Source organism: Hevea brasiliensis, chromosome 5 (genome assembly GCF_030052815.1).
Source record: "Hevea brasiliensis isolate MT/VB/25A 57/8 chromosome 5, ASM3005281v1, whole genome shotgun sequence".
Classification (NCBI taxonomy): Eukaryota; Viridiplantae; Streptophyta; class Magnoliopsida; order Malpighiales; family Euphorbiaceae; genus Hevea; species Hevea brasiliensis.
The window spans coordinates 111,239,022-111,258,300 of record NC_079497.1 but is presented as its reverse complement, the minus strand read 5'-3'; the positions used below and the strand labels follow the sequence as shown (position 1 = coordinate 111,258,300).

Sequence of the window (19,279 nt, the reverse complement as noted above, 5' to 3'; positions counted from 1 at the left end):
TTTGGAAACTCTTCAAAATCTCTCCAAAACTTCTTGCTGCCTATATACTGCCCAAGCTATGTAGAGCAACTTTAATGAAGACAACTTGTAAAGATCATGGCTTGAAGGTGGTGTTTTTGCCCTTGCATGGTGGACACCGTAGATGCTTCCATGGAAGAGAATTTCGGCTAGAATTTTAAGAAGTGAGGAAGAAGGTGATCTGCTGTCCAAATAAAGAGATAATGGTCCACTTTAATGGGTGAGTGGAGCACTAACCTTAATCTAATATTAATTTAATCTTAACTTTTATTTTCCCACCTTTAACTCTCCATTTTTGCTATTTACATTAGGTACCACTAATTTATTTTTTTATGACATTTTCCAAGTGTAATATCATTTATTTTTAATGGACATTTAGGTCAAAAGATAACTCGAGATGTCAAATGACCACAATGCCCCTGTTCGGGTTGCATTCCCGATTTTTCGGTAATATCGGATTTTGTCCGTTTTTCGATTTCTCACTTTTCTTTGTACTAATTAATTAATTTTTCTTTGATATTTCTAATGATATTTGAACTTCAATTGATGTCTCTTTAAGTCCTAAAAATATTTTCCAGGGTTCCCCGCGGTCCAGGGCTAGTCAACGATCCACGCCGTGACTTCCCGGTGCGGTCACCCATCGCTATGGTTCTCGGCTCGCTTAACTTGGTTACATTTATTTGCTATTATTTTTCCTTTGTTTTTCTTGTATTTTCTTTTCTTGTATTTCATTATTTTATGTCTCCTCACTCATATCGAAGTGTAGTTATAGGCATCCTAGCTGTCCGGGCAACACTGGTCACCGGAACAATAGAACGCACTACCGAACATATGGGTGTTACAAATACAATATAATTATAATGAACATGGGAATTGAAACTTTTTTATTAGAAATATTACCTCTAATTATTCACTTTAATCTATTAATTTATAAAATTATAGCACTACAAGTTTTTTTAGTTAGCACTACAAGTTTTTTTAGACTATATATATAAAAAATTTATTTATTAACAATATTGTAAAAATTTTGATAAAAAAAGAAATTATACCCACAGCAGCAGCGCGCGGGTATCACAGCTTGTTAGGTTCTATTTAAAAGGAAGTCAATAGTCTTTGGAATTTTGGATAAATAAGGATTGTGATGTTTGCTGAATAAAGTTCCCATTTTACGTAAAATTCCAAAAGTGAAGGTCACAACAGCATCAGATGCCCTCAGAAAAATAATATTTTCTTTTAAAAGGATAAAGTAATATGTATAATCACTATACTTTAACATTGACAAAATCTAAACCTATAATATTTTATTAATTTATTAAAATAATTATCTAATACAAAAAATAAAAAATTTACACTCATTAATAGTTTTTCTCTTTCTTTTTAATTTTAAATATATTAATTGTAAAATGTTAAAATTAATTTTAAATTTAAATTAGATATAAACATTAAAATAATAATATAATTTTTTTAAACTACTTTTTATAACAGCATGCTAAATATGCCTTGTAAAATCTTTTTTGTTTGAAATTTAAAATTTTATAATTTTTTTATTAATTTTTTTATTTCAAATAAAAAAATTTATTTTAAAAAAATAAAATTTAATTAATTTTTTTTCTTATAAATGATTTCTTTCAAATAAACCATTTATGTAACAGGAATCATTTGCCCACAGAGGTAGGAAATAAATAATTAGGCTTGAGTATTATTTAGTTTTAACTAGACAAATTAAATTGAATCATCTTAATTTAATAATTTAGTTTAATTTTTAAGATAAATCAATTTGGTTTGATTTTAAATTTTAAAAATTTCACTTATTTTAGTTTAAATTTGATTTTGAAGAAAAAATCAATCGAACTGAACCGTACTGAACAAACTTACTTTATTAATTTTTAAATTATTTTATTTTTATAGAGAATTAATGTATTATATATGTTTTTACATATATAATTTTTTTAATTTTACTAATTAATAATTATTATATTTAAATAAGGTCAAAATTAGATCAAATAACTTAAAAATTAAATATAAATAAAAAAATTATTAAATTTTAAAAATCCATCAGTTTAAACTAAATCAAATCAAATTAAAGTAATTGAGTTTGATTTTTCTATACATTTTAATTTAATTTAATTTCTAACCTATGATAATTTGATTTTAACGGTTCAAATTAGGTTGAACCGAATACTCATCAGCCCTGTAAATAATAGTTGTGGCATCCAAAGGACCAACAAGAGGAACAAAGAGATGAAAGAAAGAAGGCCCAATTTGTGCAATGTTTTTAGGGCCAAAAGCCTATTGGATCCTTAAGCTTCCCTAATGTGAATCTGATGCAAACAGTAACATGCTAGAAGCGTAGACCATTTGGTCACTCAAAAGAAGCAAACACACGTGTAGTGTGCAAAGTAAATAGAAAAACTCATCGACAGCATATGCAAGACACATGTCAGATACGTGTTAAGAGCTACATGTCCACCCCATTTGGAGACGAACTGCCCACCATTTTTACATGGGATTTATTCTTTGGCCCCCCTTCCCAACAGTAAACAATAAAAAATTGTAATTAATTAAAAAAATTATTATCTAAACTTTTTATTTTTATAAAATTAATTATTTTTTCTTTTATTTTAAAAATATATTAATTAATTTCTATATTTTTATTTTATTACCCTTTTAATTCTTTGATTATTAAAGAAATTTAAATTTTATTTATTTTTATAATTTAAAAAACATAATTATATAAATCTTAAACTATTTAATCTTTATAACAGTAATTTTTCTTTTTTAAATATATTATAAAAAAATTTATTTAAATTGAATAAAGACATTTAAAAAATAAATAAAATAAAAATAAAAATAAATAAATTAATATATTTTTTAAAATAGAAACTAAATAGTTAATTCTTATAAAATGAAGGGACTCAAATAACAATTTTTTCTAAATAAAACGGTATGCTCTTAAAATATGGAGGCATATGATTATATTAAAGCCGCCACCACCTCCACCAAGAAAGCAAGAATTCCCCAGTAGATGCCAAACTTCTGCCCTTTGCATTCTTCCCTTGTTAATTTCCTTCAAGATATTGCAGAAAGGATCTCAAGATCCATCCACAGCTACCCTTCAAGTTTCAAGACTCTGCTTTTGGCATTTCTGAAGTGATCAGCTCAAGTTTCTTGGATATATACTCACTCTAAGCAGCAGGCAAGTTTCTTGATTTTCTTTTCTTTTCTTTTAACAGCTTTAGATCTAAAAATTAACTAGTCTTGATTTTCTTTTAATAAGGAACATTTCTTGCATGTGTGATTAACGTAAAATTAACTAATCACGTTAGTATTAGTATTAGGATTAGTGTTTTAATCATAGCTTAGTCTTAAGCCTTTAAGATGATAAACAAAAGAATGACTTGATCAGAGAAAATAACAAATACTTTAATTATTTATTAATTACTTCTATAAGAGGAAATATTCTTTTGTTTTTTCTCCCATCAAAGTGCCAAATATTCCTATTTAGGAATATTTTAGTTTTAATTGCGAATTATTAGACGTGTCTTCTCACTTATTAAAACGGCAAAAACATAGTTGCAGACGACTCTTCTTTTGCTTTAAGTTTCTACTTATCCTTGAAACTAGCTAGGGTGTGAATGATTTTTGGGTCTCAAATTGAGAGTTATATCAAATTAAATTTGTTCTATTTTTAATTTAGTTTTAATTTTTCATTAAATTGATTTGAAATGGCATCAAATTGATAAAAAAAAATCATATATATATATATATTAGAGTTTGTAGATGGGGTGTCGTAATAAGGCGTGAGGTGAAATATCATCCATTAGAATTATATAAAATGCACCAGGTAATGCCTAGGAAAAATAGTAGAGTCATAATGGTCTCACTTAAGTACCACCTCCTTAGATAGCATTTTTTAGACATGCATTTCATACAATTCTAATAGAATCGAACCACTGGTAAGTATCGTATTCTCATAACACTACCATGGTTATAAGGATTTATGCCACGTGCATAGATAGATAGGAGTTGCTATCCCAGTAATAACCGGGACATATTCAGTGTTTCTTCTGAGAGTCATGGATGGCAACTTACTCCTTGTAGAGTTTTCACAACCGCCATTACCATAGTCCAATATCTAGGTTCTGGATAGTGGGTATGTAAAGGGAAGTGTTAGGCACCCCTTACACCTGGTCTAATCTCATTAATTCGAGTGTCAGTCCTCTACTAATATTTCTAAAAGTCTTTTTTATTATTCCTCTATTAAACTTTATCCTAAAAATACAATTCTAATCCGACACACACAACTAATTTACAAAAGGGTTATTGTTTACAAACAGTTTCCATGCACAAGTAATTCCTATCTATGTGGTTGCTAATTATTTAAATGATATTTACTGAATAACTAAAATTAATTTATTATTGAGAATTTAATTTATAAATAAATTCAATTTCAAACAACCCTAAGTTTTATTTAACCTAATTAATTAATTTTTTACCAAGTTACCCTAAGGATAATTAAACTAAATTAATTATGTACATGTGTAATTTATTCTAATATCACATAAGGCCCAAACAATTATAACCTAATAAAGATTTCTAACATGCTAATTTATTTTATAATTACCAAGTATTAAATTAAATTTATTTTATATGCCAAGGTTAGTTTAATTTACAAACAAGATTAATTTTAATTTACCAAGTTTTTATTTAAATTAATTAAATGCAAAAATCAGTTAAAATAAAAATAAAATTAATTTTAATTTACCAAATAAAAATCCTATTAACACTACAATTTCATGCCAACAGTTATTATAGGAATTTAGAGCTATTTACTTATTGGTAATTGTAGTTATCATTGGAGTAAGTTACCCCTAAAAAAGGGCATTCTCTCTGGTATGGCAATGATATCTCTGACTTACTCCCATTTAACTCCAAGTAAATATCCTCTTTGGTATTTACCTTAGGGTTACTTATCAATTTTGTTTGTAATAAAAAAAAAATAAAGAAAACTTAAAGAAAATAAAGGAAGTAAAGAAAATAAAAAAAATGCTACAAACAATTCACATTGGATTCTAACTCTAATCTCTTAAGGAGTTAAGATTCCTAATTAGTTACAACTATCTAAGGGTCTAAGTTTTCTGACACATTTCAAATACTTATTAAATTAAAAGAACAAAAGAAAAATCAAATATCAATTAGAACCCAAGAGCACATAAAAACATGCATAAACATTCAATTCCTAGATTCTGACAAATTGACTATAATAAAAAATTTAATTTTTGAAAAATAGTTAGACATGCCTAAAAATCATGGAAAAATTATAGAGGACAACCAAAATATCACACAAGATCATAAAATTTACAGACCAAATAAAACCCTAGCCAAATAGTCTACACAAATTGTAACTTTTTCCAATGATAGAATAGTACTACTTTTTTGTAAAATTCATAACTCATCAACTACAATAGATATGAATGCAAAACCAATTGGAAATGATTCATAAGATTCTGAAATTATTTTTAAACACAATATTCACACAAAAACATTAAGAAACAAGAAAGATATAGGCTTCACAATTCGGGTATGTTACAAATCAGATTTTGTAGGAATCCTAATTTCAAATAGTCATAATTTATAATATACAAAAGCTTTTTTAGTAATTTTTAAGCCTAAAATTAATAAAATTTCATGTAGAATATGAATATAATTTTACTAAATTTTTAAAGATTCATAAAATAATAAAAATTAATAAAAACTTGAAAGACAGAAAACTGAATATGTACAAAATTGTGTATCCCCTCAAATTAAACATGATTACATGATCCACATGAACATGCAAGATAAATTAAAAAACAAAAAATATAGAATTAAATACTACGTGGCATAGCTCTTTAAAAAAAAATAACAAAACTAACATTCTAGAAATCTTGCAAGAAAATCTTTCTGAAGAAAATAAAAGAAACAAGAAAGAACTGAAAAAGTTTTGAATATCTCTAAATTTTTTATAGCTCTAAAATATCTCTAAATAACTCTGAATTTTTTGAATATTTCTGAATCTCTTTTTTTTTTCTTTTTCTTTTTTCTTCCCTCTTTTTCTTTCTACCCCAGCAGGATATTTATAGGGTTTTGGGAGAGAGGTGTGGTAGGGTTTGGAGTCATAGGGTGATAAGGTTTAGATAACTTAAATAACTGACATTGGAAAATTTGGGTGAGACTGGGATATGGGTGAGGTATTTTAACCAATAGAAAGAGAGGGAGAGGAGGCAGCACCAATAGGGAGTGAGAAAGAGAGCGTGGCCAAGTGGGAGAGAGAGAGAGAGAGAGAGAGAGGTTGGGTGAGAGAGGGAGAGAGAGTTTGTATGGGAGATAGAGAGAGAAAAATATATTTTTTTTATTTTAATTTTCAAAAAATAAATTAAATGGATTTCATTTAAAATTTCTAAGTAGGCTTTCTTAAGCCCATGGAGCCCAATTAAACTTAATTAAGTCCATTTAAAAATTACTCATATTAAATTTAAATAAAACAAAATTTTATTTAAATTTAATTAAATTAATTTTCTAAAAAAATATATTATTATTGTTTTTTTTAAGATCATGCCGCGGAATTAATAATTCACCTTCATACCTCCAATTACATCTTACAGTAATATAATTTTTTCATCATTGGGTTCCCCACAATATCAATGCACATACTCAAAGTAAATCACAAAATAAGGGTCTACAGTTTGCCCCCCACTTTGGCAAAAGTTGAAATCAATATGAAAGTATTGCTCAAGTTTTGTCAAAGTAAAACTCAATCTCCTAATAACTATGAAACATTGGCTATGAGGATCAAGTATATCTTACTCGGTCAACATACTCTATGTTATGAGACTAGATACAATCTCATAACAGTGATAACTATGTCATGTGAAAATCAAGTATATCTTGCTCTATCAATGCACTTTGCGTTGTGAGACTAGCTACGGTCTTATGACAATGGCAACTGTGTGATTTAAAATGTTGTGAATTCTTATTTAAGACCATGGTCCTAAACTGCCTACGTGTCTCCCTCGTTATCTTAAGGAAGAATTAGACCCTCTTGTAGTTTGACACTTAAAACTGTGGTGATGCATGTTCTTCTAAGCATTACACACCTACAGGTGACATGTTGATGCATATTCTTCTATGCCTTATACAACCATACCATGTGCCCTAAACATCGTCTAAGGACTTACAAAAAAATATTTGTCTTGAAATGTGGTGGGTTTGTATTTAGGACCACGGTCCTAAATTATCTACATATCCTCCTCGCTATCCTGAGGAAGAATTAGACCCCCTCATAGTTTGACACTTAAAACTGTAGTGATGCATGTTCTTTTATTCCTTACACACCTATAGGTGACATATTGATGCATATTCTTCTACGCCTTACACAACTATACTATATGCCCTAAACAACCTCTAAGGACTTACCAAAAAATATCTATCTTGAAATGTTGTGAGTTTGTATTTAGGACTATAGTCCTAAACTGCCTACATATCCCCCTCCCTATCCTGAGGAAGAATTAGACCCACTCATAGTTCAACACTTGAAACTATGGTGATGCATATTTTTCTACGCCTTACACACCTACAGGTGACATGTTAATGCATGTTCTTCTATGTCTTACACAACTATGTCGTGCGCCCTAAACAACCTCTAAGGATTTACTAAAAAAAATCTATCTTGAAATATAGTGGTTCATATTTAGTACCGCAATCTTAAATTGCCTACGTATCCTTCTCGCTATCCTGAGGAAGAATTAGACCCCCTCGTAGTTTGACACTTAAAACTGTGGTGATGCATGTTCTGCTATGCCTTACACACCTATAGGTGACATATTGATGCATATTCTTCTATGCCTTACACAATTATATCATGCGCCCTAAACAATATCTAAGGACTTGCAAAAAAAAATCTGTCTTAAAATGTTGTGGGTTCATATTTAGGACCACAGTCCTAAACTGCCTACGTATCCCCCTCACTATCCTGAGGAAGAATCAGACCCTCTCATAGTTTGACACTTAAAACTATAGTGATACATGTTCTTCTATACCTTACACACCTACAGATGATATGTTGATGCACGTTCTTCTATGCCTTACGCTATTATGTCGTGTGTCTTAAACAACGTCTAAGGACTTACCAAAAATATCTAATTCATGATTTGAAAAAACTGGGACGACTATGTCTCAAAACTCTCTCTGTGATTTTTATGCTTCCGGTATACTACTTTCTAGCATGAGTATGCTAATTTTACTGGAGATTCTAAAAAAACTTAGTCCTCTGAGGGATCTCTTTTTGCAAAAACTTTTTTTTAGCCTCAAAATTTTTGAGAAAAATTGTTCACCAAAAAGACTTCATTAAGGTCACAATACAATTTCCCTCTGATTTTTCTTTTTCTTTTTCTTGTCTCTCCCCATGCTTCATTATTCTAAAGCTATTTCAAAACCTTGTTCTGCCTTGATTCCTTTCTCTTCTACGAACTCCATTCTTTGTGCCCTAACTTTTTCCTAAAATACCTTTTTGGGTTTTCATCTCAGTAGGCTTGCTCTAACATTTGCCTAAGTGGCCCTTTCGAGTTTTCCACCCAGCGAGCTCTCTTTTTTCTTTTTTTTTTTTGAAATTAGACAATTACCTATCAAGCACCTGTTCCATTAATTGCATAATCATTTGATATATCCCTCAAGACATAAACATTCATAATCATAATTAAATAAAACCTATCCCTGGTTAATACAATAAAAACTTCTTTATTTATTTATGTATACCATTACACTCTTTTACATTTAATTTTTCCAAATTTCTAACCTTTTAAATTTAGAAATAAGTTTTATAACCTACCAAATGACCTTTTTAGGTAGGGGTGAGCATTCAGTTCAAACCAAATCGAACCAAACATAACTGAATCAAATCATAAAAAACTGAATTACATATTTTAGAAACCAAACTAAACCGAAATTGATGAAAAATCGAATCGAACTGAACTGCTCTATTTCAGTTTGGTTTGGTTCAAACTGATCGGTTTTGATTTTTGATTATTTTTTAATTTGGACTTAATTTTCAAATTATTTGGTTTGATTTTGATCTGATTTGAACCTAATAACCATTAATCAATGAAATTAAACAATTTTTATATATAATTATATATAATTTATAAATTTCCCATAAAAATAAATCAATTCAAAAATAATAAAACTATTTAGTTCGATTCAGTTTAACATATTTTTTTCTCTTTAAAACCGAATAGAACTGAAATAACCAAAATTTTTATAATATAAAACTGAACCGAATCAAATTATCTTAAAAATCGAATCAAATTACCGAATTAAGACAGTTCGGTTCGATTTATTCGGTTTGAACAGAATAATGCTCACCCTTATTTTTAGGTTTTCCATCTAGATCTTCTTTTATCTCTCCTTTTGCCTAGATAGCCTTTTACAGGTTTTCAATCTAGCATTTTTTTTTTCTTTGACCCTTACTTTGCCCAAACTGCCTTTTGTAGGTTTTCAGCCTAGCGGGCCTATCTCACACAAAGTACTATTTGAGCCTATCTAAGTTGACTGGTTCTTGAAATTCATTTCTATCTAAGTTTGATATTCTTACAACACCTCCTAGCAGGATCTTTCGAATATGTATGGACCATCCTAGTTTGGCTTAAACTTTTCTCTTGGATCAAAAGGGATGAGCCGAGCTTGTTTCAAAACAATGTCTCCCTCTTTGATCTTTCTTAGCTTCAACTTCTTATTAAAGGCCCTGACTATCTTTCTCTGATAAACTTGCATATGATACAAGGCTCACATCCTCTTTTCATCAATCAAAGCTAGTTTTTCGTATCTCTGGGCCCAGTCATATTTTGGGATCTTAGCTTCTAGCATCACTCTCAAGGATTTGACCTCTAGCTCAATGGATAGCACAACTTTAGTCTCATACACTAAAGAGAATGGGGTTACCCCTATGGATGTTCATGTACCAGTGTGATAACCTTAAAAAATATAAGGGAGTTTTTCAGGCCAATCCTTATATGTTTCGAACATTTTTGTCAAAATAATCTTCACGTTCTTATTGGCTACTTCAACTGCTCCATTAACCGAGGCCTATATGGTGAAGACATATGATGCTTAATCTTGAACTCTATAATGAACTCCAGAAAATCATCCTTAAACTGACTGCCATTATTTGAGACTATCTCATGGAGTACTTCAAATTGGCAGATTATATTTTTCTGTACAAACTTACTCATTTGCTTAGCACCATTACTTTGTAGGATTCAATCTCAACCCATTTAGTAAAGTAGTCTCCACCATTATAAATCTATCCATTTAGTGAAGTAGTCCCCACCATTATAAATCTATGGCCATTAGAAGCTGTGGAAGAAATCTTTGTAATGATGTCTATGCCCCAAATAGAAAATGGCCACAGTAAGTCATACTGTAGAGCTCACTTAGTTGTAAATGGTTCAAGTGTACATGGATCTAACATTCATAGCATTTCTTTTCAAACTTGGCATAATTAGTCTCTATAGTAGACTAGCAATACCTAATTTTAGAATTTTCCCAACTAGAACTTTCCATTCATATGGGAACCACACATTCCTGCATGTACTTCTTTCATTATTTGCTCAGCCTATTTTTCTATCATACATAAGAGTTTGTAGAGTTGCCTCCCAGCTAAAGTAAATTAAGTTGCTACTCTATGAATTATTGCTTTATCTCTTTTATTGGCTAATTGCGGGTATTCTCTCACTTCCAGATACCTCCTTATATCTACATACCATTTTTCTTCACTCTCTAGGTCCACATGTGCTACTAATAATCCTTCATGTCGCAAGGTATTTTGCGGTCGCCTGGACGAAAGCTCTTCACCGAAGTGGGAAAGAGTGAGGAGTCGCCACTTTAATTTTGAGGGAAATTAAAGAAAACCATTCATGAAAATAAATTTAAAGGAAACCACTTCGAAAACAGAGATTCTAGGTTCGGGGTCCATATACGGGCGGGGAAGGTGTTAGGCACCCCGCCTCGTCCCTCAATGAAGGTAAATAGATTTAATGTTATGCTCTTTCATAAATCAAAAGGGTAATTAGGGGGTTGGGATAGTGATAATGTTAATCCTTTGTGCAAAATAAAGGGATATTTGATATTTCACCTATTTTGGGTTGCCCAGGAACACAAGTTCATGAGATGGCCCTTTAGTGAATAAGTATTTGAGTGAATTCGTCTTGTGTATTGGGGTCATGTCATTTAGTTTGAATTTTGTTAAGGGAGCTCGGACGGAGAACTTCTCCTGATCTCTAGATATATTTATTAAGAGTTGGGAGATTTCGGATAAGAACTCTCCTCCTATCTCCCTGTTTTAATTTAAGCAAGAATCAAGTAAGAACTCTCCCCCGATCTCTTTTGGTTTAAAATTTGATGAAGGATCTCGGATAAGAACTCTCCTCTGATCTCCGCATTTTTATTTGAATGAGGATCGGGTAAGAACTCTCCCCCGACCTCTTAAAATATTTGGTTTAAGGTTTTTAATAAAAGATCTCGGATAAGAACTCTCCTCCGATCTCCGTGTTTTTGTTTGAATGAGGATCGAGTAAGAACTCTCCCCCGACCCCTTAAAATATTTAGTTTAAGGTTTTTAATAAAGGATCTCGGATAAGAACTCTCCTCCAATCTCCGTGTTTTGTTTGAATGAGGATCGGGTAAGAACTCTCTCCCGACCTCTTAAAATATTTGGTTTAAGGTTTTTAATGAAGGATCTCAAATAAGAACTCTCCTCCGATCTCCGTGTTTTGTTTGAATGAGGATCGGGTAAGAACTCTCCCCCGACCTCTTAAAATATTTGGTTTAAGGTTTTTAATGAAGGATCTCGGATAAGAACTCTCCTCCGATCTCCGTGTCTTATTTGAATGAGGATCGGGTAAGAACTCTTCCCCGACCTCTTAAAATATTCGGCTTAAGACTGAGTCTTTCACCGATTTCGTATATGACTACCTTGTCCGAACTCTTTGGCTAGCTATATCTGATCTCTCTTGGTTACTAATCTGAGGTCCAACCTTATTTCGATTCCCGCTTTATTATGCTATTTCCTAGACTTGCTTAATTGCCCGACCTCATGACTTTTTCCTGATTCCCTATTCATTCTTTGATTATTTTACTTATTTCAAAAGACCCTATCACGTTAGGATATTGTTACCAACACTTTGCTAAATTACCTAGAAGCTACTTGTAACCGGAACACCTATATTCGAAGGGAATAAAAAACTAAGAATATATAAATAACGTGAACTGGAGAATAGAAAGAGTAAACTCAAGAGAGTAATTATTGGCCTAAAGGATCCGCATGGAGATTTTTAGTATAACTGAACTTAAAGAGAATTTTGAGAACGAAGGCAGAGAATGTAAAACGAGAGCGTTCGGAAAGGTGACAGTCTAGATACTTACCTGTGTGAGGTCGAAGTTATCAAACTGACTTTGGAGATCACAAATATCATTGCGTTGAAGGTTGATGGTTTCGGGACCAATGCTTACTTTGAGATTGCGAGAACTAGGCTGAAATGCAGTTAAGTCGAAGCTACGGCTACCTGGTCAGAGTGGGGTCAATCTGAGAGAAGAATATGTAAGTGATAGGGTAATGAAGACAAGACTGAACAGAAATGGTGTAGCAGAGTGATGAACAAACTGAAAATTAAGGATTTCAGGGTTCGAAAACTCTCTATCAATGGAGATACTCGAGAAAACTAGTTTCTGAAGTTTCTCAATTTTCATGCAAGCTTAGAATGGCAAAGCAGCAAGGCTGAATTAGATTTCAGAGCCTTTCCACTATAATCACCACCACCTTTTTTTTGTCCGTCCCCTCTATAGTATTGCATGCAGGTATTTATAGGGAATGGGTGCTGCTAATGAAGGGTCAAGATCTCCCTTTGGGGAGACGGAAGGTTTGGATTTAAAAGGACATAATCCGACGTTTGAAAATTAAAGGGAATCAAAACAGACGGCTGGGATCCTACCCAGAATATCCGTCCTTTCTCTTCCCAATCCAACGGCTCAGGATCCTGCCTTACAAGATGGATCTGAGGGCTGGGAATAAAAGACGCCGGACCTATCGTCTGTTTTTTATCCAAGGGCTCCGAGTTCATCCTTACAAGTATAATCAATGGTGGGGATTGTGATGTACAGGATTGTCATAACTATTTTTGGCGTCTGTCAGCAATGTGGGCGATTCTATAAATGAGGCGCGCAGTGAAGATTTGATCACGCCTGCAATGCTTTAACTACCTCGGCTCTGATTGTGTGGAGAGTTATTGGAAGTTATCTTATCCTCTTCGTGCATTTCGATCTCTTATTTCTTCCGATCTCTTATGACCCTTTTCTGATCTCTCATATCGGGCCCTTCTCCCGATCTTTCCCATTATAGGACCTTCCCCTCTATCCGAGCTGCCTCAGTCAAAGCATTTAATTCTTCGGTTACTGATGCATTCGCTTCGGTTTCCGCAAGTAATGAATGCTCAGACCCCCTATATATATGCCTCAGCAGGGAATTTCTCCCACATTCCATTTCTCCTCTTCCCATTTTTCACTTCTCCTATCCAAGTTTCTCCGGTAACAGTTCCGGCCACAGTGACCGCTTTTGATCTTTTTCCGATTGTTCTCTTTGTTCCTCGTCTGAAAATTTATGATCCCGGTGATCGGAGAATCATGAGAACCACATCTGATGACAGTGAGAGAACCGGACTAATTTAATGATCCAGATCGAAAATGTCAATCTTGCCGATCTCGAATTGATCTACCGATATAATCGGTGAACTGATTTTGGGCGAGAGGACTGCTAATTTCTCTCTAAATATTGGTGACCGCCTTTTGAATTTCATTTGGCTCCTCACCACATCGGGCGTCCCGACTGCGGTTCGGTTCTGGTCGATGACATCGACGATGACTCCTCTCATCATCATGAGAGTCATAGTCACTCCATCTGAGCTGCACATCTATCCAATGCCTATGGCTGGCTTTCTGATCAAACACATCTTTTGATTCAGCCACAAGACTAGGCTTTGACATAGGTCCCTACTAGATAGGATGTAATGCCGATCTTTAGAGATCGCCCAAATGATGTAATTTGTTCTTTAAAGGTTCTTAATGATGTAATCCAATCTCTTGAGATCGCCCAAATGATGTAATCTGACCTTTTGAAAACGAAATAAAATTTTATTTGACAGTTGTCATTTAATTATTGCATTATTTATTTTCTGATCTTTGATGTGCATATCCGATCTGGTTCCTAACTAAATCACCCTTAGCCGATCTGTAACTCTGAACATCTGCCTTAATCCGACGATCTTAGCCAGCCGATCTCCTTTTATTTTATTTATGGTGTTTCTGGCTCCTCAAGACGAAGAGGAGAGCGAGGAGGAAACCGAGAGAGAGAGGGAGACTTAGCGAAATGTTAATGTACCTGGAGAACAGGCTAGGGGTGACCCTCCAGCCGAATGACTTGTAACCTTTATTTTGATATGAAATGATATCCCTTTTGTTCAATTCCTTGATGAGATCGGAAAGTATCCAAATTGTATGAGTGCTTGATTGTTTGAACATATTAGGACATCAAACTTAACAGTGATTATTAATCTAGGTATAAGAGGTCAGAAGAACATTATAACCATGAGATCGGCCTAAGTCGAGACCAAACACTGGATAGAACTTTAGATCATTAAAATTGGAAACTTGATTTGAACACTTAAGATTGGAAACACCATTAAGTCGGACTGAAACCTTGACTTTATTAAATGATTTTCCACAATATTTATAAAGGAGAGATCAGAAATAAGACTGGATGGCATGGAGACCTAATATTGGTTTGATTTCCTTTGACGAGAGATCAGAAATGAGATTGAATGGCATGGTGACCTAATATTGGCGTGATCTCCTTTGTTGAGAGATCGAAAAGCATTCGATTAGATGCGAGATCGATTTATTTCCTAATCAAGTTACTTGTAATCGAAGAATGTCAGTTGGAGGTCAATTTTCAAAGTTCATTGACTTCGGTGATCGGCCAAAATATGGTGTCGACACTTCATAGCATGAAATTTTATTCCTCATTAGAATAACTAAGTCAACTTTTGATCACCCTTTTCCTATAGGGATACCAGTGTCGCTTGGGAATCAGTCATTTGATTCTAAGCCCGAGGCATGTGCTTCATGGTCACCTTATCAGCTAATAGTTTCTTTATATATTCCAAGTATGATCTCAATTTTTCTTCCTTCAATTTCCATTCAACTTTAACACAAGAGACCACTAGCATCGAATCTCCAATTATCTCTTCTTTCTTTGCCCTAAAAACTATCAATGCTTCTAGGCCATAGATGCAGGCCTCATATTCAGATCTATGGGGATCTTGTATTATACCATGTCTCGATCAATTTATGATATATCTTTATAAGATCAGGCAGATGCTTCTTGGTACTTTGTTAATAAGGCTATAAATTTATCTCTTTCTTCTTGAGTTAAAACTTCAATTAACATAATATCTTTAGGATTATCTGGTGTACCCAAATTAATAGAGATCGATTTTGATGCATTAACAGAAGTAGATTCTAAATAATTATGAATGCCATGGATATGCTTGTTAGAATAAACATCAAATAAGTAAGCAAAAGGACTAGTCATATTTTTAATTTTTACCTTGAAATCTTCATCAAGTATATCAAAAATGGAAGCATCAGTATCACGACTGTGAGCATTACAAAAGACAAACTCAAACTTAGGAGTATAGCTTTAGTTACTTAGCTTCCATGTAGTCTTTAGATCAGTGGTGCTAATTTTTTTACTCTAGCACTTTCACATTTTGTTGCTCCTAATCATCTGTCCAGGTTATTACCCCCTCTTTCAAGAACTTAGAAGGCTTTAGCTTTTCTTCCTCTTCAGTTAGCTCATAGCCTAAATCATACCTTATGATTTGCCTTTTGATCTCAGGAAAAGTTACCATGCTATCTATATGTTTTCTAGGCCCATGCCAGAAAAAAACTTTATCCCTTTTTTCACAGTAGCCACTTTTGAATCCATCAAGTTTTTATAAATCCTAGCAACTTGAAACTAGACATTGGTGGAGTTGAACCATCTACTTATAATGCAACTACCTCCTCATCAGAGTCAGTCTAGACATCTAAAGGACCCTCATCATAGCTAAAATGATCACAAATGTCAATAACTATTATAAATTGAGGTTCATTGGGCTTTTGGATGAGTTGGATAAAGTTAATAATTATGTCAGGATTATTTAGGGTGGTGGAGATCATGTAGAGACCTAGTGGAGGTGGGAAATTTTGGTTAGGCATAGGGCTAGTATGGGTATTTAGTTAGTTTTCTGGGTCAGTTATCTTTTTAGCATCAATTAGGTCTTAGATATCATACTTAAATTAGAAGCATTAGTGTGTGCCATGATCGTGGGTTTAATAGAACTAGCAATATTGATTGATATCATAGCTACGTGAGAGTGGATTTGGTGATAGTCTCGGTGCTAAGAGCTGCAAGAGGTCTTGAGCTTTGAGATGCTCGAAAACTATGGATAAGGGTTAATTGAATTGGGAAAATCTCTTTGGGGTGCAAGATACAATTTGAACCTCAATAACTTTAATTTCACTTAATTGGCCTACCTCGAGTCCTCTTTCCAAAGTCTACCACAATTTTCTCTTCCAGCTCAAACATTTTGGCATTCAAGGTTTTATCAAGCATGACCATAGTTTATTCCATCTTAAGTAGTGTAGGTAAAGCTCTTACTAGTCTCTTCCCTTCCCTAAACCAAGTGACTTGATCGAAAGTCTCTGTTTCGAGGCTATGTTTGCTATAAAAAAAAAGGATTTAAAGGTTAACATAAACATGCTATGTACATGAATGCAATGGCTACAAGTAAGCACCCTCTTGCTTAACATGAGTTTTGAAACAGACTTGGGCCTATATACACATTGGGTTTATGCATAGGCCTAGGTTCATCTCAACTACCTCTAGAACTTATAGTTAGAATAGTAAGGTTATAAATCTAGCACAACAAAAATCTATGGGGTACCTAAGACTGAAATCTATGGCTCATGGGCTTCATTAGGTAGAAAAAAGGTTACCCATGCGAGAGCTTATCCATTAAGTATAACGGCTGAAGCTGTGGCTCTTTTATATACTCGAAGGTACGAGTATGGAGTGCTAGCATTCACCAATTTGTCATAGCCCGAGTGAAACATGTCTCCTTGGCTAGTACTAGCGGGGTTAAAAGGGTAAGGGTGATCCAGGTGATAGTGTAGTGTAATGTAAAAGTTTAACAAGGGAATAATATTAGACTAATAAAAACCTGTTGGAGTAACTATACATTTAATCCTCAGTGGAGTTGCCAAACTATAAATGGGTATCGTAATAAGGTGTGAGGCAAAATATTAACCACTAGAATTATATAAAATGCACCAGGTAACGTCGAGGAAAGATAGTGGAGTCACAATGGTCTCACTTAAGTACTACCTCCTTAGACAGTATTTCTTAAACATGCACTTCATACAATCCTACTAGAATCAAACCACTGGTATGTACTGTCTTCCCACAATTCTATCACGGTACTAAGGATTTATGCCATGAAGGCATAGATAGACAAGAGTCTCCACCTAGGTAATAACCGGGACATATTCAGTGTTTCTTCGAGGGTCATGGATGACAACTTACTCCTTGCAGAGTTTCCACAATCGCCATTATCATAAACCAATGTCTAGATTCGGGACAATGAGAATATAAGAGAAAGGTGTTAGGCACCCCTTAAGCCTGGTCTAACATCGTTAATTCGAGTGTCAATCCTCTACTAATGTTTCTAGAAGTCTTGATATTATTCATCTGTAAACTTTATCCTAAAAATGCAATTGTAATCCTATAACTCAACTCAACTCAACTCAACTAAGCCTTTATCCCAAAAATTTGGGGTCGGCTATATGGATTCGCTTTCTCCACTCTGAACGATTTTGGGTTAAATCCTCAAAAATGTGTAATGCTTCTAGGTCATGTTGTACTACTCTCCTCCAAGTCAATTTAGGTCTACCCCTTTTTTTCTTTCTATCCTCTAACCTAATGTGCTCTACTTGTCTAACTGGAGCCTCCGTATGTCTACGCTTCACATGACCAAACCACCTCAATCTCCCTTCTCTCAACTTATCTTCAATTAGCACAACTCCTACCTTTTCTCTAATACTCTCATTACGGACTTTATCTAGTCTAGTATGGCCACTCATCCACCTTAACATTCTCATCTCTGCAACTCTTATCTTAGATGCATACGACTCTTTCAGTGCCCAACACTCACTACCATATAACATAGCCGGTCGTATGGCTGTACAGTAAAATTTTCCTTTCAATTTATTGGGAATCTTACGATCACATAAAACTCCCGTGGCACGTCTCCACTTTAACCATCCAGCTTTCAATTGTAATCCTATACACGAAACTAATTCACAAAAGGGTTATTGTTTACAAACAGTTTTCATGCACAAGTAATTCATATCTATGAGGTTGCTAATTATTTAAATGATACTTATCGAATGATTAAAATTAATTTATTATTCAGAATTTAATTTACAAACAAATACAATTTCAAGTAACCCTAAGTTTCTATTTAACTTAATTAATTAATTTTTCACCAAGTTACCCTAAGGATAATTAAACTAAATTAATTATGTACATGTATAATTTATTTTAATATCACATAAGGCCCAAACAATCACAACCTAATTAAGATTTCTAACATGCTAATTTATTTTACAATTACCAAGTATTAAATTAAATCTATTTTATGTGCCAAGGTTAGTTTAATTTACAAACAAGATTAATTTTAATTTACTAAATATTTATTTAAATTAATTACATAAAAAAGTCAGTTAAATTAAAAAAAAATTAATTTTAATTTACCAAATAAAAATCCTATTATTACTACAATTTCATGCCAACAGTTATTGTCACACCTTACCCCTACGTAAGGCATAACATGATCCCGTAGTATACCTAATGGATTACCGAACTTCGCCTACCATTAACCCATTAAATACACTACAAGTGATTTTAAACCCTTTCCCTTTTAATTTAAAATGGTGGGTCATATTTCTTAATTATTAAAATCCTCAAATTGGAATTTATCTCAAAATCAAAATTATTGATTAATTTAAAATCTTTGCAATTTTTGTAAAAATTTCAACAAAGTGCCGTCTATAATTTGGAAAAACAGTTCTTCTA

The 19,279-nt window shown here is 33.1% G+C and overlaps 1 protein-coding gene across 1 annotated transcript in view; it reads left to right on the top strand.

Annotated features, from left to right (window-relative positions):
- The first annotated feature begins 2,969 nt into the window (after window positions 1–2,969).
- Window positions 2,970–19,279, top strand: part of LOC110634322 (protein ABSCISIC ACID-INSENSITIVE 5) — a 40,791-nt gene continuing 24,481 nt past the window's right edge. Inside the window, exon 1 of the mRNA XM_058147427.1 lies at window positions 2,970–3,214. The gene's annotated coding sequence lies outside the window, so the exon portion shown is untranslated. The remainder of the gene's footprint in view (window positions 3,215–19,279) is intronic.